General features: G+C 31.1%; 1 protein-coding gene across 11 annotated transcripts in view; it reads right to left on the reverse strand.

The window, feature by feature from the left end:
- The window catches only part of LOC108912913 (calcium-activated potassium channel slowpoke), a 200,782-nt gene that overhangs the window by 173,494 nt on the left and 1,177 nt on the right, over positions 1–26,111 (reverse strand). The gene's annotated exons all lie outside the window — the stretch shown is intronic.

The raw sequence follows: 26,111 nt of genomic DNA on the forward strand, positions 1-26,111 counted from the left end.
GGGATATTTGAAAGAAAGAGTCTACCAGGACAGACCGGATAATATTGAGAATTTAAAGAACAAGATTAGGGCGGAGATGCATAATTTACCAGCTGAAGTCATTCAGAATGCTGTGGACAGCTTTTACTATCGTCTTGGAGAATGCCAAATAGTGAATGGAGGACATTTTCAGCATTTGCGACATTGAGTTTATTTTTGTAAATTATCTGGTTGTTTCAATTTCTAGATGAAAAAAACTTGTTATTGAAAAAATAAAACTTGTTTATTTGGTATGGCTGGATTCGGTTTTCCATAAGCTTTTCAACGAGCCCCCTCATGCCTTGTTTCCATTTGAAAAAAAAGTAGGGTTAGGAGGTTGAAGAAAAATTAATTATTATATAACCGAAAGATGGGAAAAAATCAGTTAACGTGTTTCGGCGTTTTAAAAAAAATTAACTCATTCAAAAGATATGAATTTTATTCCGTACTTCTGGCCATCCCGGTATTTGTTTTGCCATTTTGCGGACATGAAGTTAGAGAGGCGCATCAACCATTTGCAAATTTTATACGGAAGAGTAAAACTAAAATTATATTTCCACATATACATGGTGTTTCAAACTTAGCCTGCAATATCCTATTTGTGCATAAAAAATAGAAGAAAACGTTTATGAGAACATAAGCAAATAAATATCTCCAAAGCGGACTAGAGTGCTTTAAATGAGAGCCACTAAAATAGTTTTAGGGTGGTCCGAATTTTATGCAGGAAACTTCGAGGGTAGATAGATAGATCTCTTTAAAATAATATGTGTTTGCCTTATAAACATAGGTCTGTAATGGCCCCGTTTTAGAGATACAGGGTGTTGAGGTTTAAAAAAAAATTGATTTTTTGTTTATATCGCACACTACCTCACAGGTGGTGTAGAAAGGAGTGCAAATAATTTTGCTAATGTGCTTACAAATTACACTTACTTTTAAACATAAACAAGTATTCTTCTAATATTATCGTTAGAAGTTTCTGCCACAAGGGGATTGTATTGGTATGAATAACTTGAGAACGGTGAATCTTAGGGAAAAATTAAAGTTACCTTTATCTTTATTAAAGTATTTTGTACATTAAATACAAATGAGTTACAATGACATGTAAAAAATGCAGTGGCGTAGGTTTTTTGTAAAAAAGGGGGTGACCCCTGTCCAGTTGTGCACCACTGGTTGAACCTTTAAAGCTCATATTTCAGGGAATATAAGGCTTACTATCATACATTATATGTATGTATTTTATGTATTTTATTGAGATCGGTTAATAGATTCCCGAGATATAAACAAAAAATCAATTTTTTTTTGACAACTTCAACACCCTGTATCTCTAAAACGGTGCCGTTCCAGACCTATGTTTATAAGGTAAACATATATTATTTTAAAGAAATCTATCTGCCCTCGAAGTTTCCTGCATAAAATTCGGACTACCCTGTATATACTTTCGAAATGATGGATTATTGTTGTGTTATAAATTAAACAGTTAAAATAATAATAGTCGCTTAATGTAGTGCGTGATACAGTCAATTGTAAATAAAAATATGTTTCGTCTTTTTCTTACGCAGTAACTAAATGAGCAAAAAATTGGAAATTTTATACAATTTTACAGTGAAAGTATAGTCTGATACTATTTCTATATGTTGCACTGTTCCGGATAAAACTGACATAGATAATACATTATGTGCTGAACATATGGGAACTAAATTTTTTAAAACAAGGTTCATATAAGTAGAAGAATAATATATAAATAAGTTTGCCTCTTAGATTACTCCGGCCACAAATGCGCACTAGCAATGAAAACGCTTTAAGTAGCTTATTCTTTATTCCTACTAGCCGAATGGGTTTTCTCAATGTGGCGCAGTTCAGCCTGAGTTAGAAATAGAAACGCAAACTTACTTGTGTCGGTTTTGTATCTAATGCCTATGCTAATTTATTTGGATAAAAAGGTTTTATTTGTAACTGGAAAATGAAAAATATGCTTTAGATATGTTAATCAAATATTGTTTTTTTGAACTCTTGTTTTACTGGTTTTCTTTAACTTTAATTTTATAAGTAGCTATTTTTGAATGTTATTTTGTACACTGTTGTCGCTTTACAATTTAGAATACCCATTTTTGTGATATGAACATATTTAATTTTTAAATCAACTTTACTTAAATTTTTTACTCCAATAATGGAAAATAAAAAAAGTTAAGGCAAAATTTAGCCATAATGTCCCTGTTCCCCTGTGATTATCCCTGACTGATAGTTATAAATATCATCACAATAATATTTGAAAATTAATATTTATACTCACAATTAGATTAAAGCTTTGTTGCGTTATCGCAGACTATTACGGAGATATTAGACTACAAGCCCTTCGGAAATTTTCAAAGGGTCATTTGACTCACCATGAATTACTTATAAATCAATACCACCACATAACAATGTGTGAGTACACAGGTAAGCTAAACATGTCCACCAAGGGGGAGTGGTTTTCGGCAAAACATTTTTGTACGGCATTTCTAAAGTATATAGGTTATACAAAAAAAAATGAGCCTCGACCTAATGCCGTACAAAAATAGCAATACCGGAAGCCAGGAAAATTTTTGATTTTCTGAAAATTTTAGCCCGGTTTTTGGTGATTTACTACAGTATGGCATTTATACAGCAAGTTTCGGATTGATACATAGATAACTTTTTTAGTGACGCCGTACGTATCTGCTGATACAGGGGTTAGAAATGCAGGGCACAACCCTTTATTTTAGCCCCTATTGTTGAAAAATGTACGGCATCGATTCCACATGACTCTCCAAATAATTCTTGGCAACTATGCCGTCTGAAAATTATGGTTAATGCAGAAGTTTATAAACAATTACTTGTATTTTGGAATTAAAAGTGATTTTAATTTCCAAAGAAACCAAAAATTTTACAAAAATGTTAATATCGCATTTTTGATACAATACATGTATGTTGTTAATAAAATTCGATTTCCTCAAAAACGGTTAAGCAAAGTGAGAGAGGAATCGAACTATGAAAGAACACATTTGGCAATGCTGTCAAAGATGTATAAATTTAAATAGATAATTTCGTCTGCTCCTGTATAATCCAGGCATATGGAATATCACTTGGTGTTGGGTACTTATTTAAATTACTATGAGTTACTTTAATTGCCCAAATTTCATTGTTGTCATGGTAGCGACTTAGAAGTTATAATTGGAATTTGTTTTTCAAACTTCCTTTGAAGGCGAATGACTCCACAACGAAGCCCGATAGGAAAAAAAATATATGAAGTACTACAACTATTTTGACCTCCTCTGTATACCCCTTCATTTTTGACGTGACCTTTCCGGACACCCTTTATATGTAAGTACTTGCATAATAGTATGAAACAAAAAGGGGCAGGGTCAATTTTAACTTACCACAAAAAGAGTCCGTATAATATGTGTTGAGATAGAAAAGAGTAAGCCAGTAAAGAACTACTATTGGGATTAACGTAACAATTTACCGCAGCAGGGGCGCGTCTTGAAATTTTCCGCATTATTTTGAAAATATTAAAATATAAACACAATATTTAGGAATTAAATTCCTTTCTTTTATTTTTTACCACTATTGATTTAAATTAATAAGAAATTACACTGAAAATGATCAGGACGATAAATTTACGAAGAAACGCGCCTTCGTAACTGCAAAACACGGTATGTAATGCAAGCTGCTACGATGTACGCCACGCCGCGCGCCGCCAATGTCAAAGTGACGCAGAGATCTTCTTACAATTCTATCTCAACAAATATCGTACAGACTGTAGGTATAGAACGTAAAAATAAGTAAAAGTTAACAAAATATTAATTTCTTACTCATAAGGAAAGCGACAATTAACAGTTGTCCCAAGTGTTCCGCGGTAATCGGTAAGTAAATACCCAAAAACGAAAATGACCGTTCAATATTTACCGAGGTCACAGGCGCATATCTAAAATAGTAATAGAAGTTTTTAATAGATGCTATTGTTACTAATGGTGGCAAAGCATCATCTACTTCACATTTTAGTAATCCCACTATCTGCCTCATTGTACAATAACACGTACGCGTCTGCCTCTGATCTAAAGCTTCGCATCGATCAATTTATTCGATACGTATCTAACTGCACCCTAATGCCTGCCCTAGTTTTCCACAATATCATTAGTTAACTAGTTGTACTTTCTACAGATTAGTAGGTCGCAGTCTGTTGGTAGATATAAAATAATGCTCTATTACATTATTGAGTAGAATAGGCAATTAAGATAAAACATACTATGTATCCTATGTTATAAATGTTTTAGTGGAAGTGCAAAAATCGTTTTCAAATTTTATTAATTATTTATTAAATAGCAATTCATATAATTCCTTTTTGTGCAATAATAACTTGTAGATTGATATATATTTTTTTAGCTTAGTTAAGATTTTCATTTAACAGTTACATACTTACATAGGCGAGAAATGTAAATAATTTGACAACGTTTGCTACTTTAATATTAAAGAGAGCAAAATATTTTGTGCCGCGAAAAATATCAATTTAAAAATATTTTTGATATATTTTTAAAGCGGCCATCGCCTTACCTCGTTAAAAATAGATACCTATCTATGTATGAGGTGATATTGGTGCCACTTGCAAGATAAATAAAACGTAATGTATTGTGTTTTACTAAAGGTCTGTTGCAATATATGGATTTGGTTTGGTCCCCAAAAAATGTTTATTTCCGTTTACACATATTTTTAATTTTATATTCGTAGCATTTTTAAGTCATCATCTATTTTAAAAGGTCAATTTCCTCTACAAAAATGTGTAAACAATGTGTGAACTAAATATATTTTTCATACAGTTTTATATTTTAAATAGCCTTTAATTTTTAAGTTTTTAGAAATTATTATTTACTTATTATTAAAGATAATGTAAAAAATAAAAAATAAAATACTCCACGAACATTTTCTATGGGAAGACTATATTACAATATTTCATTAAAAATGGATTATTTTATATACCATACATGTATATAGGGTGTGTCAATTAAAACTTTCCATCTGGAAAATATCGGAATAAAAAAAAACAAAAAAAAAAACCTGAGACACGTTGATTTTCTTTTCAAGGGGGCCACGTGATGGCGAAAGTTTTGGTGTATTGGAAGCTACCCCTTATGCAGGAGTGTAAAGTACCCTTAAACTTTAAATGGTACCCTATGTCGAGTGACACCTCATTTTAAAGCTTTTTCAATTCTGGTCACGACAACACACGACTTTTTAAATTTTGGTTTGGATATGACTATAAAATCATCACTTAAAGAATAAGACAAAATATCAATGAATGAAAGAATGTTATTTTATTAAATGTTCGAATTGGTTTCCCTCCACTTCCATACGATAATAAAATCTTTACTTCACTTCTGAACAAACATTTCGAAGCAATTCTTGCGTTATCTGACGACATTCTTTAACAATTCGCCGACGCCTCAAGTGAGTTAATAGTGTTGCATACATTTTCGACTTTAAGTATCCCCATAGAAAAAAGTCTAAGGACGTTAGATCTGGCGATCTGGGAGGCCATTCGATTGAATCTCTGCATCGTATCCAGTGATTTGGACAGTTCTGATTAAGAAAATTACGGACTGCTACGGTGGAGCACCATCTTGCTGAAACCACACATCCTCTTCTAACAAAGCGTTGTCATTTTCCAATACTTCCACAATCAGATCAGGTAGATATTCGTTTCCAGTAGTGTCGTGCACGATCACTCAGTTCCTCACAGAACTGCAAGCGGTGATCAGGATCGTCTTCATTAATTTCTTGTACCAAATTAATTTTGTGTGAGTGATACTTATGAATTTTTAGATTCAGCGGCAACAAGTACAAAAATTCCTGAAGTACTTGCTAGTTTCCTGGGACTCAAATTTGGTTCCCTTGCGATGTGATCCAGGACGGCTACCTGATTACCCTCATTGCGTACGACCTGTTCACGTTAATGCTTTCTGTTTCCAACCGATCCAGTTACCGAAAATTTATGCACTAAATCCAGGACGCACCGAAGGGTTTTTGTCAGGATGACGATCATTAAAAATATGTCGTACACAATCATTATTCTTGTGGAACAAACTAATTATTTCCACTTTTTTAGCAATTTGGAATTCAATCGACTTTGTGATGCTTTTACTGGATATTGTCTCGACAAGATAAGACGCGACAATATTGTCTCGACAAGACAATACGAGACAATATTGTCTCATTTAAAGTAAAACAGGTAAGTTAAACTGATAGAGTATGAAGTTTTTGTATTGAGAAATTGTTGAAGAATGTTTGAAGAATGTCGTCAGATAACGCCTGAAATGCTTCCAAATGTTCATTCAGAAGGAACAAAGATTTTATTATTGTATGGAAGGGGAGGGAGGCCAATCACCAAACGCTTAATAAAATAGCATTCGTTCCAAGACACCAAAAATGACGCCATTATGTGTCCCTGTAGTCGACGTGTTTCAGTTTTTTTTGTTTTTTTTCCCGATATTTTCCAGGTGGGAATTTTTAATTGGAACACCATGTATAAAAAAGAAAACAAAACATTATCGGAGTAAAATTAATAAAAATAGTGTGAGCATAATTGCCATAATTAAAACACGGAAATCTAAGAATGATTTTATTGAACTGACCGTAACGAAAGAATTATTTTAAAACTAAATTTTCCATCAGAATGCAAGTTTGTAGTTTCATATTATAATAGATTATTTATTCTATAGTTTGATGGATGTATTATTTATTTATTATGAAATTTTATTTATGGTAAATATTGATGATTGATATCATATTCGTACCCAGATAATTCATGTGCATTAGTTCTGGTGCGTAAGTAAAAATACGGATTTCTAAAATATTCTTACAAATCAACTGCTCTTATGAGACTTACTTTAAAAATTAGTTTCTTTGTGTAACTCATTAGTCCTATAGATTTGCTGAAAAACCTTGAAATTATCTAGGTACTTTGAATATCTTAGCCTCAATGACTACTTTTTACGTTACCGTTTGATATACTTAATTTAAGTGGAATCTATTTTGACTTTATGATATGGTATTGTTGAGGAATATGTTAAAATTGATGATTGATGTTAAAAGTGACCCCTGTCATGTGGGCGCGTTATCATAATGGTGAAATATTTACATCAAAGTGGGCAATCGAATTTCTTTCTTTGTGTACAAATGGAGACCTTTAAGTAATTATTGTTCTAATATTGAATATGATAAATTATTTTGTTATATACATCAGAACTTATCCAATTTATTAGTTTATCTTTGAACATCAACTATTATTATTATTATGTACCTATTTTTTTAAATAGTACTGACGCTTTAATGACAGTAGCAAGTTCATTTTTCATAATTGGCCTTTTTTCAGGGAAATTTGACCTGTTATAGAATTAATACGAAACTAATTAGATAACGGTCATTATCAGAGGGTTCCAGCTTCATCGTTGCGGAAAAATCTCATTTTCACCTGTCATGGAAATGATTTATTCAGCTTCCTGTTCCAAACGCCAATTTACGTTTTTTTTTGATGTGTCATCACTGGATAAATATTTTGTTTGTGACTGTAATCCTTGAGAAATAAAATTTGCAAAAAGAATGGTTCTCAGTAAGGTTTCTCTAGAGTAACGCAAAATCGATAGCGCTATAAATTACATTCTTCAACACAGCAATTTACTCAAACGCATCAGTCAAATAGCTTTGAAATTGGCGTGTCCCTCTATGCAAAGTCGTTCTAAAGTAATTTTAGTATTTGGGGTTATGCGGTGTATTTTACGTGAAACTAAAATTTACGCTATAGCGTTGAAAATGCGGCCAAACTCTTTGTTCCATTACTGCAAATTTAGTTAATTCATTTATTATTTAGCACAATTTTCCTTAATATAAGTAAAACACAAATAAGTTGCATAAATTTATAAAGAATACATTTTAATTAATTTGTAAGAAATAGATGATTTTTTTTAATAAAATTACCAGTGTAATATAAAGCCCTTGTAGACAGGATGTAAGAAGTTTAACTGCCACTACTTCAGCATGAGCTAGAGTAATCATAAATAAATAAAAAAGTTGTATATTACAGGGGCGTAAGATTAACAGTTTTCAACATACAGCGAGTATTAATATTGGGGAGTTTCATCACAACGTGACAATAGCGCTTAACCTAACGCTACACAGCTGGTGCATACCAAGTGTGCACGCGGCAGACTTGTCCTACGGAAGAAATGTAAACAACTATTATTGTGAAACATTTAGTAAATTTGAAAACAATTGTTATTCACTTTTTAAATAAATAAAACAAAATGTATCGATTTTGTAGTACGATGATAGTGTTGTACCTAAATTTTAGCTCGAATTTTAGTAATTATGAATCTCTTAAAACAGGAACTTAACTTTTAATCAAATCATAAATTATGTATTTGAAAAATATGAAATTAAAGTACCCGAAGATTCATGTTATCCAATGTCATACGTATTAAAAATTTATTTAGGTACTTACCAAAAAGCAAAATTCAATAATTTTTAAACGCACAAGTACAAAACAAACTACAACATATGCTCAAAATGTCCACCACCATTTTGGTGCGATGCACGCACTCGCTGGAAAACACCTCAAGAAAAGGAAATAATGGTACGCAAAAAACACTCAGACACGGTCTATTTCCAGATACCAACTGAATTGCGTATTGCTGGACAGCTTAGTACCTCACCTTATTCGCCACGCTGTTGTCACATTGCTTGACATGAATTTTATCGAATTTTAAATTTATTAAAACGCTAATTATTTTTTAGGATTAAGCATAGGTATAGGACGTTTAAAAAAGTGATAAACATTGGATTTTATGGTATTCTATGCACGCAGTTATGTCAATATTCCTTAATTAATCGAACTTTTGTACATCAAGTTGGAGATTTCGATAATTTTTTTCTCGGAAATGGTTGAGTTTAGGACCCACGTCATATGAGGCTTTTTGTTTATTTTAATGTATTCTATCGTCTGTTAAGGCAGTCAAACTTCTAACACCCTGTATATATGTCAATTTTTAGAATAATAACCATAAAGATATAAAAACATTTTTAGTTATAAAAGTCGCTGCAACCAATAAAAAAATAACATGTCAATATCATTTATAAGTGAAATTATTTTGGAGTTGATTGGAATGAACAAAATTTTTAGTTAGAAATAGTATGTGAGAATGAGAACATACTGTGTAAAAATCACTACATTCGTTGTTAATACTACACATTTCTGAGTAGAGGCTACACAAAGTTATGTACAAATAGATACCGACGCGCAATTTGAACACTGCTATCAGACAGCTAATAAGTTTACTTGGTTGTAATCAATAATTGATTTTAGTTAATATTAAGTGTACTACAGATTTATAGATACCGATATTTCTTTATGGTATAGAAGACATGGATTGAAAAATGTGTTAATAGGAAATGTTATAGACGAAGGCTCCATTTTCCAAATTATATTACCAAATATAGAAAAGGTTATACGAGAGTTTTTTGTTACATCTGGGAGTACTTCAGGAGTGGATATAATGGAACTTGGTCTCCTGTTGATACAAACCATGAACTTTTTTGTTTTATAAAAATAAAATAATAAATACAAATAATATAATAACCAGGTGGAATCCATATTTCGCTAAAATGCCAAAAGCAATAGCATCTTGAATTTAGTACACCCAGAAGAATACACCGGGCAGCTTTTGATAGTCATCTTCATTTTTGACATATTCTGGTGCCGATTAGTCTAAAGTAAGAGGGCACGGAAGTTGGAATAATAATCTAAAAGTTACATAGAAAATTCCATCGGACAGAAGAAAACAATATCATTTGGATGTAACAAGAGAATTTTGTTTAATATTTGTAATAAATGGTTTAGTTCTCATCAAATAAGAGCTAATATGCATTATTTTCCATTATAGTCCTTATACTATAATAAATACTACTAAAATACAACATCATAATCTATTACGATGTGCTAGTAGATAAACATTATTAGTTCTACTTAAGTATTTATTTTCTTACATTATTTGTAAAATGGATATACCTACATTATTCTATAAAAAAAAAATCAGTCACCACTATAATAATATGTTTGTGAATAACTTTTCAGTAAGAATACTATTTTCTAAGAAATTATAAATATTTCAATATTGATCAAAGTAATGTGAACAATTTCTAGGAATGTCAGTCGCTATTACAAAAAGTGTTCATAAGAATTTTACGCAAGAAAATACGAGATATAAGCAACCATTGCTTAAGATCAGAGGAAGTTAGTTGTACAGGGTGTCTCAAAATCGATAGTATGGGCCTACCGTGAGGATACAAAAAATTTGAATAAAATTTGGGACACGTGGTGTCGAAACTATTATCTTTGGGATTTGACAGAAACGACTAACGACGTCATCAATTATATTTTTTCCAGAAACATATTCAAATTTTTTTCTCATTTCTCTCTTCTTTCTAATAAACTTTAATTAGAGCAAATTTTCTGTATTACTTCCCGTTTAAAAGTTATAAGCAATATCGGCCTAAAGAGTCTCAAAAGAAATACCACCTAAAAATCACATTAGCAGTGGAAGGATCAAGTAGTCGTTGGAAAATAATAATTATGTCTGTTGTTTAATGTGCATAAATGTCATTAAGAATAAATAAAATTATAATAAACTCGATAATTCTTTAATACAGTTAAAACCAAAGATGACGATAACAATAATAATAATTAAACTTAAAAAATGAGGCAAACGCTTTCATACTACATACATATTACAATCTATTCTCTATATGACCTCCTCTTATTTCAAGACAATCTTCGTCTTACTTCTTTGTGGACCGCGTTTATTAACATTTTGTCGTTTAACTCATTACAAGCGTTTGTGATTTTTTCTTTCAAATAATTAATATCTCGCAAAGTTGTTTTGTAAACCTTATTTTTTAAAACCACCCATAAAAAAAATTGAGGAGTGTTAGATCTGGCGACTTTCCAGGCCACTGAATAGGCCCATTAAGCCCAATCCATTTTTCTAGGAAAGTATTATCTAAATATTGCTACACAATCCTGGGCTTGTGGGGTGGAGCCTCGTCGTGCTCATTAACTGCAAAGGTACACTCTCCAGAAGTGCAGGAAGTTATTTTTGTAGGAAATTTAGGTATCTCACGTTGTGCAATGTATACTCATAAAAATAAGGCCCAATTAAATGCCTACTGATGATGCCGCACCATACATTTACTCCAAAGTGACCTTGGTTTTGGACTGGATGCGGGGATTTTCAATGGACCAGTATTGTTCGGTGTGCCTGTTTGGCAAACCATTACTGACAAACAGACTATGGTTCGTTCAAAGAACGTGCCGAAAAAGGTTCTGATCAACAATTTGAGCTATAAAATTAAATCTGTTTTCATATCAGGCAAATACTCCAAATTGTGAATTTTTTTGTCATGATTTATTGATCTTTAAAATCTTTAAAATTCGTTGAACAGCTGATTTATCCAAATTCAATTCCCGGTTAGCCTGCCGTGGGTTTTGTTCGCAATATTGTTAACAGTCTAGCTGTATTAACATTGTTCTTACCCTTCTGTCAATTATTTGATTTTTCCGAACAGAAAACGCATCTTCATTTCGTCGCAAGGTCGCTTCCATTCTTGTAAAGGTTCTATGATCAGGAATGAGTCGCTCTGGATACCTTTCTCGATATAACTCAGCTCTTCTTCAATTTTTTTTGTGACTCGCCGTAAATTAGCAACATATCAACTTTTTCTGAATGAGAAAACATTTAGTAAGCACAAAAGTTATACGTTTGACGCTCGTATTGAGTAATGACAAGTATTTTGTGACATTTATGCACTTTAAACAACCAACATTCAATTATTTTCAAACGACTACTAGATCCTTCCACCGCTAATGTGATTTTTAGGTGGTATTTCTTTTGAGACTATTTAGGACGATATTGCTTATAACTCTTAAACGGTAAGTAATGCAGAAAAATTTCTCTAATAAAAATTTATTAGAAAAAAGAGAACCTTTTAACAGGAAAAAAATTTGGAAAAATATAATTGATGACGCCATTGGTCGTTTCTGTCAAATCGCAAAGATAATACTTTCGACTGAAAATGGAGCTTACCTCATCCCATTTAACACCACGTGTCACAAATTTTATTTAAATATTTGTTTATCCTCACAGTAGGCCCATAATATCGAGTTTGAGATACTATCGAGACACCCTGTACATTGAATTATTTAAACTCACAATATAATTTTAGGACGTTGTTTTTCGGATACTAACACCAGAGGGGTAGGAAAGAGAGATAGAGAACCATATCTTTGTACAAAATACAGATATTTTGCTTTTCTTTATTTACTACTTAATCAGCAATTTATTTTCTAATAAAGCGGTTTTATATTGACTAGAAATTTGATGTCCAACAAAGAAAGAAAAGAACTACAGCCTACGAAAAGTTGATACTTTTTTGTTTGCGACAAAGAAAAAAGATAAATATCTTTCGCGATATTTGCATAAATCTAATATTTTAAATAAATTTCGACACCAGTCTTTGACATTTGGTCGTTGAAGTTTTGGTTCTACTATAGGAATAAAAATTATCTGGAAAGGATGAACNTTCCTTAATATAAGTAAAACACAAATAAGTTGCATAAATTTATAAAGAATACATTTTAATTAATTTGTAAGAAATAGATGATTTTTTTTAATAAAATTACCAGTGTAATATAAATCCCTTGTAGACAGGATGTAAGAAGTTTAACTGCCACTACTTCAGCATGAGCTAAAGTAATCATAAATGAATAATAAAGTTGTATATTACAGGGGCGTAAGATTAACAGTCAAAATACAGCGAGTATTACTATTGAGGAGTTTCATCACAACGTGACAATAGCGCTTAACCTAACGCTACACAGCTGGTGCATACCAAGTGTGCACGCGGCAGACTTGTCCTACGGAAGAAATGTAAACAACTATTATTGTGAAACATTTAGTAAATTTGAAAACAATTGTTATTCACTTTTTAAATAAATAAAACAAAATGTATCGATTTTGTAGTACGATGATAGTGTTGTACCTAAATTTTAGCTCGAATTTTAGTAATTATGAATCTCTTAAAACAGGAACTTAACTTTTAATCAAATCATAAATTATGTATTTGAAAAATATGAAATTAAAGTACCCGAAGATTCATGTTATCCAATGTCATACGTATTAAAAATTTATTTAGGTACTTACCAAAAAGCAAAATTCAATAATTTTTAAACGCACAAGTACAAAACAAACTACAACATATGCTCAAAATGTCCACCACCATTTTGGTGCGATGCACGCACTCGCTGGAAAACACCTCAAGAAAAGGAAATAATGGTACGCAAAAAACACTCAGACACGGTCTATTTCCAGATACCAACTGAATTGCGTATTGCTGGACAGCTTAGTACCTCACCTTATTCGCCACGCTGTTGTCACATTGCTTGACATGAATTTTATCGAATTTTAAATTTATTAAAACGCTAATTATTTTTTAGGATTAAGCATAGGTATAGGACGTTTAAAAAAGTGATAAACATTGGATTTTATGGTATTCTATGCACGCAGTTATGTCAATATTCCTTAACTAATCGAACTTTTGTACATCAAGTTGGAGATTTCGATAATTTTTTTCTCGGAAATGGTTGAGTTTAGGACCCACGTCATATGAGGCTTTTTGTTTATTTTAATGTATTCTATCGTCTGTTAAGGCAGTCAAACTTCTAACACCCTGTATATATGTCAATTTTTAGAATAATAACCATAAAGATATAAAAACATTTTTAGTTATAAAAGTCGCTGCAACCAATAAAAAAATAACATGTCAATATCATTTATAAGTGAAATTATTTTGGAGTTGATTGGAATGAACAAAATTTTTAGTTAGAAATAGTATGTGAGAATGAGAACATACTGTGTAAAAATCACTACATTCGTTGTTAATACTACACATTTCTGAGTAGAGGCTACACAAAGTTATGTACAAATAGATACCGACGCGCAATTTGAACACTGCTATCAGACAGCTAATAAGTTTACTTGGTTGTAATCAATAATTGATTTTAGTTAATATTAAGTGTACTACAGATTTATAGATACCGATATTTCTTTATGGTATAGAAGACATGGATTGAAAAATGTGTTAATAGGAAATGTTATAGACGAAGGCTCCATTTTCCAAATTATATTACCAAATATAGAAAAGGTTATACGAGAGTTTTTTGTTACATCTGGGAGTACTTCAGGAGTGGATATAATGGAACTTGGTCTCCTGTTGATACAAACCATGAACTTTTTTGTTTTATAAAAATAAAATAATAAATACAAATAATATAATAACCAGGTGGAATCCATATTTCGCTAAAATGCCAAAAGCAATAGCATCTTGAATTTAGTACACCCAGAAGAATACACCGGGCAGCTTTTGATAGTCATCTTCATTTTTGACATATTCTGGTGCCGATTAGTCTAAAGTAAGAGGGCACGGAAGTTGGAATAATAATCTAAAAGTTACATAGAAAATTCCATCGGACAGAAGAAAACAATATCATTTGGATGTAACAAGAGAATTTTGTTTAATATTTGTAATAAATGGTTTAGTTCTCATCAAATAAGAGCTAATATGCATTATTTTCCATTATAGTCCTTATACTATAATAAATACTACTAAAATACAACATCATAATCTATTACGATGTGCTAGTAGATAAACATTATTAGTTCTACTTAAGTATTTATTTTCTTACATTATTTGTAAAATGGATATACCTACATTATTCTATAAAAAAAAAATCAGTCACCACTATAATAATATGTTTGTGAATAACTTTTCAGTAAGAATACTATTTTCTAAGAAATTATAAATATTTCAGTATTGATCAAAGTAATGTGAACAATTTCTAGGAATGTCAGTCGCTATTACAAAAAGTGTTCATAAGAATTTTACGCAAGAAAATACGAGATATAAGCAACCATTGCTTAAGATCAGAGGAAGTTAGTTGTACAGGGTGTCTCAAAATCGATAGTATGGGCCTACCGTGAGGATACAAAAAATTTGAATAAAACTTGGGACACTTGGTGTCGAAACTATTATCTTTGGGATTTGACAGAAACGACTAACGACGTCATCAATTATATTTTTTCCAGAAACATATTCAAATTTTTTTCTCATTTCTCTCTTCTTTCTAATAAACTTTAATTAGAGCAAATTTTCTGTATTACTTCCCGTTTAAAAGTTATAAGCAATATCGGCCTAAAGAGTCTCAAAAGAAATACCACCTAAAAATCACATTAGCAGTGGAAGGATCAAGTAGTCGTTGGAAAATAATAATTATGTCTGTTGTTTAATGTGCATAAATGTCATTAAGAATAAATAAAATTATAATAAACTCGATAATTCTTTAATACAGTTAAAACCAAAGATGACGATAACAATAATAATAATTAAACTTAAAAAATGAGGCAAACGCTTTCATACTACATACATATTACAATCTATTCTCTATATGACCTCCTCTTATTTCAAGACAATCTTCGTCTTACTTCTTTGTGGACCGCGTTTATTAACATTTTGTCGTTTAACTCATTACAAGCGTTTGTGATTTTTTCTTTCAAATAATTAATATCTCGCAAAGTTGTTTTGTAAACCTTATTTTTTAAAACCACCCATAAAAAAAATTGAGGAGTGTTAGATCTGGCGACTTTCCAGGCCACTGAATAGGCCCATTAAGCCCAATCCATTTTTCTAGGAAAGTATTATCTAAATATTGCTACACAATCCTGGGCTTGTGGGGTGGAGCCTCGTCGTGCTCATTAACTGCAAAGGTACACTCTCCAGAAGTGCAGGAAGTTATTTTTGTAGGAAATTTAGGTATCTCACGTTGTGCAATGTATACTCATAAAAATAAGGCCCAATTAAATGCCTACTGATGATGCCGCACCATACATTTACTCCAAAGTGACCTTGGTTTTGGACTGGATGCGGGGATTTTCAATGGACCAGTATTGTTCGGTGTGCCTGTTTGGCAAACCATTACTGACAAACAGACTATGGTTCGTTCAAAGAACGTGCCGAAAAAGGTTCTGATCAACAATTTGAGCTATAAAATTAAATCTGTTTTCATATCAGGCAAATACTCCAAATTGTGAATTTTTTTGTCATGATTTATTGATCTTTAAAATCTTTAAAATTCGTTGAACAGCTGATTTATCCAAATTCAATTCCCGGTTAGCCTGCCGTGGGTTTTGTTCGCAATATTGTTAACAGTCTAGCTGTATTAACATTGTTCTTACCCTTCTGTCAATTATTTGATTTTTCCGAACAGAAAACGCATCTTCATTTCGTCGCAAGGTCGCTTCCATTCTTGTAAAGGTTCTATGATCAGGAATGAGTCGCTCTGGATACCTTTCTCGATATAACTCAGCTCTTCTTCAATTTTTTTTGTGACTCGCCGTAAATTAGCAACATATCAACTTTTTCTGAATGAGAAAACATTTAGTAAGCACAAAAGTTATACGTTTGACGCTCGTATTGAGTAATGACAAGTATTTTGTGACATTTATGCACTTTAAACAACCAACATTCAATTATTTTCAAACGACTACTAGATCCTTCCACCGCTAATGTGATTTTTAGGTGGTATTTCTTTTGAGACTATTTAGGACGATATTGCTTATAACTCTTAAACGGTAAGTAATGCAGAAAAATTTCTCTAATAAAAATTTATTAGAAAAAAGAGAACCTTTTAACAGGAAAAAAATTTGGAAAAATATAATTGATGACGCCATTGGTCGTTTCTGTCAAATCCCAAAGATAATACTTTCGACTGAAAATGGAGCTTACCTCATCCCATTTAACACCACGTGTCACAAATTTTATTTAAATATTTGTTTATCCTCACAGTAGGCCCATAATATCGAGTTTGAGATACTATCGAGACACCCTGTACATTGAATTATTTAAACTCACAATATAATTTTAGGACGTTGTTTTTCGGATACTAACACCAGAGGGGTAGGAAAGAGAGATAGAGAACCATATCTTTGTACAAAATACAGATATTTTGCTTTTCTTTATTTACTACTTAATCAGCAATTTATTTTCTAATAAAGCGGTTTTATATTGACTAGAAATTTGATGTCCAACAAAGAAAGAAAAGAACTACAGCCTACGAAAAGTTGATACTTTTTTGTTTGCGACAAAGAAAAAAGATAAATATCTTTCGCGATATTTGCATAAATCTAATATTTTAAATAAATTTCGACACCCAGATTCTGGAAAACCAGTCTTTGACATTTGGTCGTTGAAGTTTTGGTTCTACTATAGGAATAAAAATTATCTGGAAAGGATGAACTCGTTTCAAGTAACAATTAGTATCTAATTTTGGGGAGTTATGTATAGATGACGCGTTCGATGAAACTCATGTGTTAACATGAAGTTATTGAACTGGAAGACAAAGGGGAAATTCAAATACCAGATATAATTAGAAATCAAATAGTTGGTATTTATTAGTGTTAGCTTATTGTAAAGCTTAGGATAATTTATATATCCTTCCTTTAGGATGAGTCATAGAACGAATAGTGTTATATCAAATATCGATTAGTCGTGCCCGCACCGACCACGTGGGAATGGATTTTTTTTCATCCTTTGTAAATGTGACATTTATTAAATATGTCGCTTACTTATTGAACATATCAATCATTCTTCAGGATCGACTAATGACGTGTTTATCGATTGTTCATTATTGTTTTGGTTTTAGAAAGCATTAGCAATACAAAACACCAACGCTCAGAGAGATTAAACCCTGTTCGTACACAGCTATATATCTTTTAATTTTTGCTCTTCAGACGACATTATTCACCAATGCAATTTTTCTATATAGTTATTACAAATTACAAGATATTATTAATGTTATATATTTTTACGGCACAACACTAAAAACAAGTTAAAATTGGTTAAAAGTCGGAACTAATGCAGAAACGAGTATACAAAATGATGTAAACCAAGACGATAATTAAATGAAAATGAATATAAAAATCATATATTTAGAAATGACGTAAACGGGAAAGAAACAATATTTGGAAAAATTAGCCAGGAAAACACAAAATGTAAAAATTTCTTGAAAACAATAAGGATAAGATAATATAGACATAAAAACACGAGTAAAATGGGTGCCAAAATGGAAGAAACCTAAATTCAGGAAGAAATTTTGAAACAACATGACTAAATTATAAAATGATAGCAAGACTAGAAACGTACAAAAATGAATATCAGGCTTAAAAGAGAGAAAAAAATAAAAAGTTTCAAAGCCTTAAATTATGGAAAATGTTTCTGTGCTAAAATATATTTTACTACTTACTACCTGACATTTTTTGTTTCATAACTGTTATGAGTAAGTAATAGTCACTATTATACAGGGTGTATCATAATTAACAGCGCAAATTGAAACAGCTGTAAGTACACGATACTAGAAGCAAAAAAGGCTTTGTAAACATAGGTCCACAAACGCACCGTTTTCGAGATATAGAGTATCAAAAAAAAATTTTTTTTCAGCTTTATGACGGTACCTTAGGAACCGATTGAGATACAGAATTCAAATTTTGTATACGTACTATCATTAACATTAGCCACTTTTGAGCGTTAATTTAATTTTTATTCATATGACAGTAGCAGAGATTTTAGGATTGTGTGATGTTCTTTTGCCTCTAATTTTTAAAATTTTGGGAAAATTGTCATTTTGAAAGCATATTTTAAACCACCTATGTTTTCTACACAAAAAAGATACTCATCATCAAACATGATAAAAAAATTATTTCAAAACTAAACAAATAAACAACAAAAATCACAACAGTTGTTAAAAATGGCCTCCTCCTACAGGTTTCCAATGTACGTCTGAGTGACTAACATATCCGTTTGAAAATGTCCGGAGTATTGCTGGTCGTATTAAAAAAATGAAAAATTAGATATCTTTTGTAAAATGGATACCTACTTAGGTATTTACTACAAACACATAAAATTGGGCGATATTTAGCGTGAGTATGCTAGAGATAACTAGTGAATTTTTATGCAAGTTTTTCCATACTTTGAAATTTAATTTGGCTTCTAAAATATATGTACATCTCAGAAATAAACCAATTTGATATATTTTTACGCCAAAAAAATTCTAAATATTAATACAATTTTTATGTATGTATCTAAGATGAAAACGGTAAAGACAAAAGATTTGTGATTTTAAAGGAGTATACAGGGTGTGCCATTTAACAATCCCGCTGCCAATATCTCCGAAATGAAGGAATTTATTTTAGTTCCGGAAATTGGGATTGTTAGGTCGCTCGAATAGCTTCAAATTGTAGTTAGAATTGTTAGTTCAAACCTCTCTGTATAGATGGCGTGGCGATATTAAAAAAGTTTTTTGTTCCCTGGAACGTGGAAATGCAGTCCATCTGAAAGATCGTTAAATTTTGAGTAATTTTTGTAATATAAAGTTTTTCCCTATATTTACTTGTTTTCGCGATATGTCGACTTCAATATGCAGTGTATGATGTAACAGGAAAATATAATATTATTTTATCTAAATCACACCGAGACAAAATATTCTTTTAAAATATTGTTACAATGACTTTATTCACATCACATACTAACTAACAAACAATAAATTATAAAAAAACAAATGATCAACTACAGAAAAAAAATTGTACAATGGTAAATCCTATAACTAGTATAGTTAAATTGAAAGACGCAAACTGATAAAACTGTAATTATTGGAAAACTAATATGTGTCATCTGTCATTGTTTTGTTTTAAACAAATAACATGTGCCACCTATGACTGCATTTTTTAATAACATTTGATAAAATACGGTTCGTCTCTGCCCCTTATAAGATTTACTAGTTATACGATTTACCATTGTACAATTTTTTTTCTGTATTTGATTATTTGTTTTTTTATAATTTATTGTTTGTTCTGTGGTGTGAATAAAGTCATTATAACAATATTTTAAAAGAATATTTTGTCTCGGTGTGATTTAGATAAAATAATTAATAATAAATTTAGATAATTTTCCTGTTATATGATACATTGCATATTGAAGTCGACATATCTCGAAAACAAGTAAATATAGGGAAAAACTTTATATTACAAAAACTACTTAAAATTTAACGACCTTTCAGATGGACTGCATTTCCACGTTCCAGGGAACAAAAATTTTTTTAGTATCGCCACGCCATCTATACAGAAAGATTTGAACTAACAATTCTAACTACAATTTGAAGCTAATCGAGGGATCTAACAATTTCCGAAACTAAAATAAATTTCTTCATTTCGGAAATATTGGCAGCGGGAGTGTTAAATAGCACACCCTGTATACTGGGTCGCCCAAAAGTTACACAAGATTTTAATTTTGCACCATTTGTGTGGTAATGTGTAGCCAACGAAAAAAAGACAGGATGAGAACTGACAAGGTTTAACAGCTACAGTTCGCAAAATATGGTCGGAATAATGATTCAACTTCATCAACTGTGAAGAAATTAATTGAAAATTCAGGGCGAATGGATCAATTAGTGATCTTAAACACTCTGGCCGTCCTTCAGCAAATTATTCAACACAAAACATTGAAACAGTTTATGAGAGGGTCCAGAAATATCAATTCGGCACCGTGTACAAGCATTGGACATTTCGAGAAGCTCTCTACAGCGCATTCTCACGAAAGATTTACATCTTCATGCTTACAAAGTACAACAAGATGGAACAACAAGTGGATGCTGATTTTTCGAATAAAATCATACTCAGCGACTCAGTTATGAGGCTTATTTGCATCTTGATGACTTCGTTGATGGATAAAATTGTCGCATTTGGGGTTCAGAAAATCCACGAGTGATTGTTGAGAAACAAATGACACAATGTGTCACTGATTGGTGCGGATTTCGTGACATGACAATCCAGTTTTTTGTGCCTGAATTGCAAGATATTGATGTAGACGACATGTGGTTTCAACAAGACGGTGCCACATACCATGCAGCCCGAAAAACAATTCAATTACTGGTCGTGTAATTTCCCGCTTTGGTGATAAGAATTGGCAACCCAAAATCGTGCGATTTAACGCCGTTGGACGTTTTTTTTGGGGTTCTTTGAAGTCTAAGGTTTATGCCAACAATCTCACGACCACCCACACCTTGAAGGAGAAAATTCAGAGCTGTGTGAACGAAATTCAGCCTCATTTATGCAAAGCTGCCAAGGAAATTTTCGACAAGAAGTGCGTAAGTTCCAGCAAAGCCGTGGAGGCCATTTACCCGAAATGCTATTCCTTACATAATCCTATAATGCATACTTTATACCAAGAAAGAAAAATCTATCAAAATTGCCTTTTCTGAAACATGTATTAATTTTATTCACACAATTTTACGTAAAATTTAACATAATAATGAAAATTTAACTACGGCGAAACAAAAAAGAATTTTTCATTTTGTCTTTTATAAGACCGTACAAGATATTTTAGAATAATTGTTTAAAGAAAGTTTTTCTTATCTTGTCGAGTGCTAGAAGCTCTTAAAATTTGTTGTTCTACTTTTTTTGATTCCCTATATGTCGCTGATAAGTGAACTAACATTTAGAAAATGGCTCGCAATTTTTAACCAACTCTGAAGACGAAAAGTATGTTCCTAAAGGCAACGAAGAAATTTCACACAGTCGACGATAATAACAATAGTTAAGTTATTATAAATACTTCTCATTAAATTAAAAGAAACAAGTAACAGTCGATATCCTTGGTACATTAGTCTGTAAATGTCGTAACTGAAAACTTAAGCGTTTATATTTTTGGTTATATTCATCTCAAAAACCAAATGGAGATTGCTTTTTCTCATTCTTCAATGATTGCTTCTTAGGTGAAAATAAATCAGTTCACTCAATTATTTTGATATAATTCTTTCATAAGAAAGTTACGAGTCTTCAAAGACATTTCTTTAAATGGGTACCACTTTTTACGTTTTAAGATATTTCAATATACAGGAGTTTCAGTTGTAGTCAAATATAAATAAAGCTTATTTTCTACCTATAAAACATATAAGAGAACGTTAAGAACTCAATAAATAGAGTCTCATTTATTGTTTTACTTTAATGGTATATATTTTAAAAAGACATAGGTCTTTTTGGAACACTACTTTTTTTATTCTAAAAAAGATATAGGTACTTCTTGTATGTCAAGAAATGGCGTAGTTTTTGAGAAAAAGAATTTCAGTTTTGTACTGCATTGAACAGTTACGGACTGACATATTTGGGAGTATTCTAGTATTGTAAATTTCTGGTTTTTGCAAAATTAATAATAAAATTTGTTAATTTTTACAATTTAGATCAATTTAGCGCTAGTCGAAACGCAATAGTATAGCCCTGTGCTTGTAATTACGCATTGCTACTTCATTAACTGGGCAAATCATATTTTAATAGAATTTGACCTTTTAATAGAGGTAAGTTGCCCTTAGTTGTACAAAATATTTAATGTAGTTATAAATTTAGTAAAAAAAAAAATATTCTAAAAAGCATCTGCAGTTTCTCAAAATCTCTGACAACAAAAAAATATAATAAAAAACATAAAGATGGTTAAGATGTTATTAGCGACTTGTATACGTTTTAGGTAAAAAAATAAACTTGTATTCATATTTTGACACCAAAAACTCTTTTACATATATCAAGTTTCATTTAAATATCTTTGAAATGAAGAAATTATTGTAAAAATATTAAACAAAATAAATTTATTTGGTGGCTTGCAACCTTCTAAGACTAGAAATTATTCCACGGAAACTTAACTAAATCAGTTTATTTTCACCCAACAGAGGCTACCTTTGAAGTATGTCCCATTCTTTACTAACCACCCTGTATTTAGTATTTACGTACAGTGTAGGTTAAATTCAATTTCGATGTATTTCTATGCTGACAAAGTTTTGCGTTGCAGTTAAACTAACAATGTCCATTAATTGGAAACATACCAAATTATTTTTAACTTTTTTAAAATATATATTTTATTATTAGTTCTTGTACTTTAAAATATTAAGTTAATTCAAATAAATTCGAAAAAAATTGTTTTTGAAATGGCCTATTACCTTTACAATAAAGTTAGTATTTTCTGTTAAGGTTTTTTTTGTAGTGTTGCGTTGAAATATAATAAAATAAAAAATAATAGAATTATACCAAAATATGTTTTCAGTTTCAGTCTCTGGATCTTTGAAATTTAGGAAACCTTGACGATTATCTATTGGTAAATCCTGTGACTCATCATTTTTCTCGGATAACAATCGGGTAGATTATTATTCATTCCGAAAAATTCACCTGTTATATCACCCGCATTAATATAACACAATTCTTCTGGCATTTTGGGAGCGTTAACCCATTAGTCAGGGATCAGTCACTATTTAAATTTAGAAATTGTATCTTATACGTCGAGTTAAGTACAGTGCATAATAATACGGTTAGGCAAATAGATTTTTACATGACATAACTGCATACGGCTGATGAGTAGAGAGTAGCACCCCTGGAGGTATTGTGCAATACTATTTATAACTCTTATTAAATATAGTACTATTTACTGACCAACGTGAAGTAAACAAGTATAAAAAAACACATCTCTCACCAGGAAAACTAACGGACAGTTATCAGAAAAATTGTTCGTGACAAGATTTTGTTAGGGAAAGCAAACATTAAACCTAAATTTTTGAAATGAGGCCAGACGGGCTTTCTTTATAAATTTATTGATGGGATAGTAATGTGTGAAACGTCTAGACAGCTACCGATACCTTCTCTCAGTGATTTAAATAGGATATACGGGTAGTTAAACAAATATTAATATGTGAATAAATCTAGCAACTGTGACAGCAAAAAATTTGTCCTACTTTTCATTTTCAGATATATAACATTGTTATTTTTAAACATATCAATATGTGGCTCACTTAAAGACGTAAAAAATGTTTTATTCTGGATTTACTTTACAACTGAGGATAATTTCTAAAGAAATCTATGCAATTATTATTTATGAAACCTCATAGTTATGTTTTAAAATATGTTAGTGGTTAAAAAAATGTCGTTTAGAAAAATTCTTTTGACCTGCTCGGTACGCTACAAGGGTGTAAATCCAGAAACCCTTTTATGTAACAAAAAAGTCTGATCCAATCTAATAAATTGGGCTGCCTGTCACCAGTAATGGAACAAAGTAAAACGTTTTCTAAGACATAGGATCCTAAAATTTTCTTTTTTAACACCATAGCAGATGATGTTGAAGAAAGTAACTGACACTGAAGGATTATTTCAGTCATTATATCGTGTTGGAGAGAAGTTTGAAAGAGAATGTTTTTTCCGAAATGATATAGGTATTGTATATGCCATTTCCTCAAATACGTCGATATTGTAGCTTAAAAAGATACTTTTATGTACCTACCCCTATTCCACGTTGAATCGTTTCTCATTATGACATAATCCAAGTATTTCTTTAATAAAACTCTTTTTCGAACAAGACTATAAATTTAGCAACATATCATTATAATTCTTTATTTAACCGTCCAAATAACAATTAAAAAGTGATGACTTGTAAATTGTGATTTATCGCGATACAAAGTCCTTCATTTTCAAAACAATTTAACTTAACAAGTTTGGAAATGGATGACATGAACAGCCAAACAGTTAAATCATTCGTTGGTAGTTTCACCTGTGGAATACTGATGAGAACTAATAAGTGCGAAACCGGTATATGTCTTTTGATGCTACTGATAATTGATCTTAGATATTTACTAGATATTCGGGGCGTAATTCAATGTCTGACAGGGCATATAGCTCGCAGAGTAGTTGTTTCTCACCATATCCCTAGTTAAAAAAATGAACTAATTATTTAAATCGTCAAAAATATAACGATTCTTGTAGTAAGTAAACCTGTTGTACGTTTCTTGCTTTACATTGTCCAATATTCCAAGGCTTATTAAATTTAATTCACTAAGGATTATTAATTGTATCGACGTTAACCTACAAGCAAACAAACTTATTTCAGCAAATTATATATATTACGTCTTACAAAAATTTGATTGAAAGTTGTACGAATTTAATTAAAAAGAATCCGATGACATTATCTATGCGAAAAAGAAACAGAAATATTGACATTATTTAAAAAATATCACAATGACATCAAATCAAACCTCATACCAAAATTAAGACACCACTTAAAATAAACCTCAATTTCAAATTTGATTTTCTCGCGAACGGTTAATCTGATTCTGACGATCTTTTTTTGATGTACCGATTTACTCCGAGGTTTATTTCTTAGTAACGATGTTAAGATAGAAATTATCTCTGCTATTGATTAAAGCTAACCAGTTTATTGTTAAAAATTTAATAACAATAAAACGTTGTTGGCAGATAACTTACTCGCCTTCCTTTACAACATTGATACACAGAAAAAATTAATTATCAAGAAAAACAGTTTTCTTCTTCTTTAATTTTGTTACTGGCTTTGTTCTTTCTTGTCACTGATTTTTTTTTGTTGTTCTAAGTACACCTGTACAGTTTTACTGAAGTGAGTACATTCGAAATATCTATAGTATATAACCTGTGCAGGTAAATCTGAGAGGCCAATCGTAGTGTGTGTAGCAGGCTTAGTGTTTTAAATTTTTACAATAAACTCAGGCAGAGATAATAGCGATAATCAAAAACAAATGTTCAGAAACGATGGGATGGATTCAAGTAGGAAAAAACCTGTTCTGTCTGTCATCTCGTATATTCCGAAATCTCAATAACAGAAACATCGTTAATGGCCACATTGAAAGTGTACCTACATATTCAAATTTTTTCAAATACCCAACAAAATGTATATAAATAATTTTAATTGTTTTACGTAACTACGAACTAAGAATTAAGATAGGTTGGAAAAGGTTTAGATGTTTTTAAAAGGAAATGCCCTTAAAATGTACCTAGACAAGTTGTATATGCATATGTATAATTATAAATTAATTATTTTAGAACTGAATCATAAAAAAAGATATAATATGCTTGTTTTTAAACCTTCTA

Source organism: Anoplophora glabripennis, unplaced genomic scaffold (assembly GCF_000390285.2).
Source record: "Anoplophora glabripennis isolate ALB-LARVAE unplaced genomic scaffold, Agla_2.0 scaffold687, whole genome shotgun sequence".
Classification (NCBI taxonomy): domain Eukaryota; kingdom Metazoa; phylum Arthropoda; class Insecta; order Coleoptera; family Cerambycidae; genus Anoplophora; species Anoplophora glabripennis.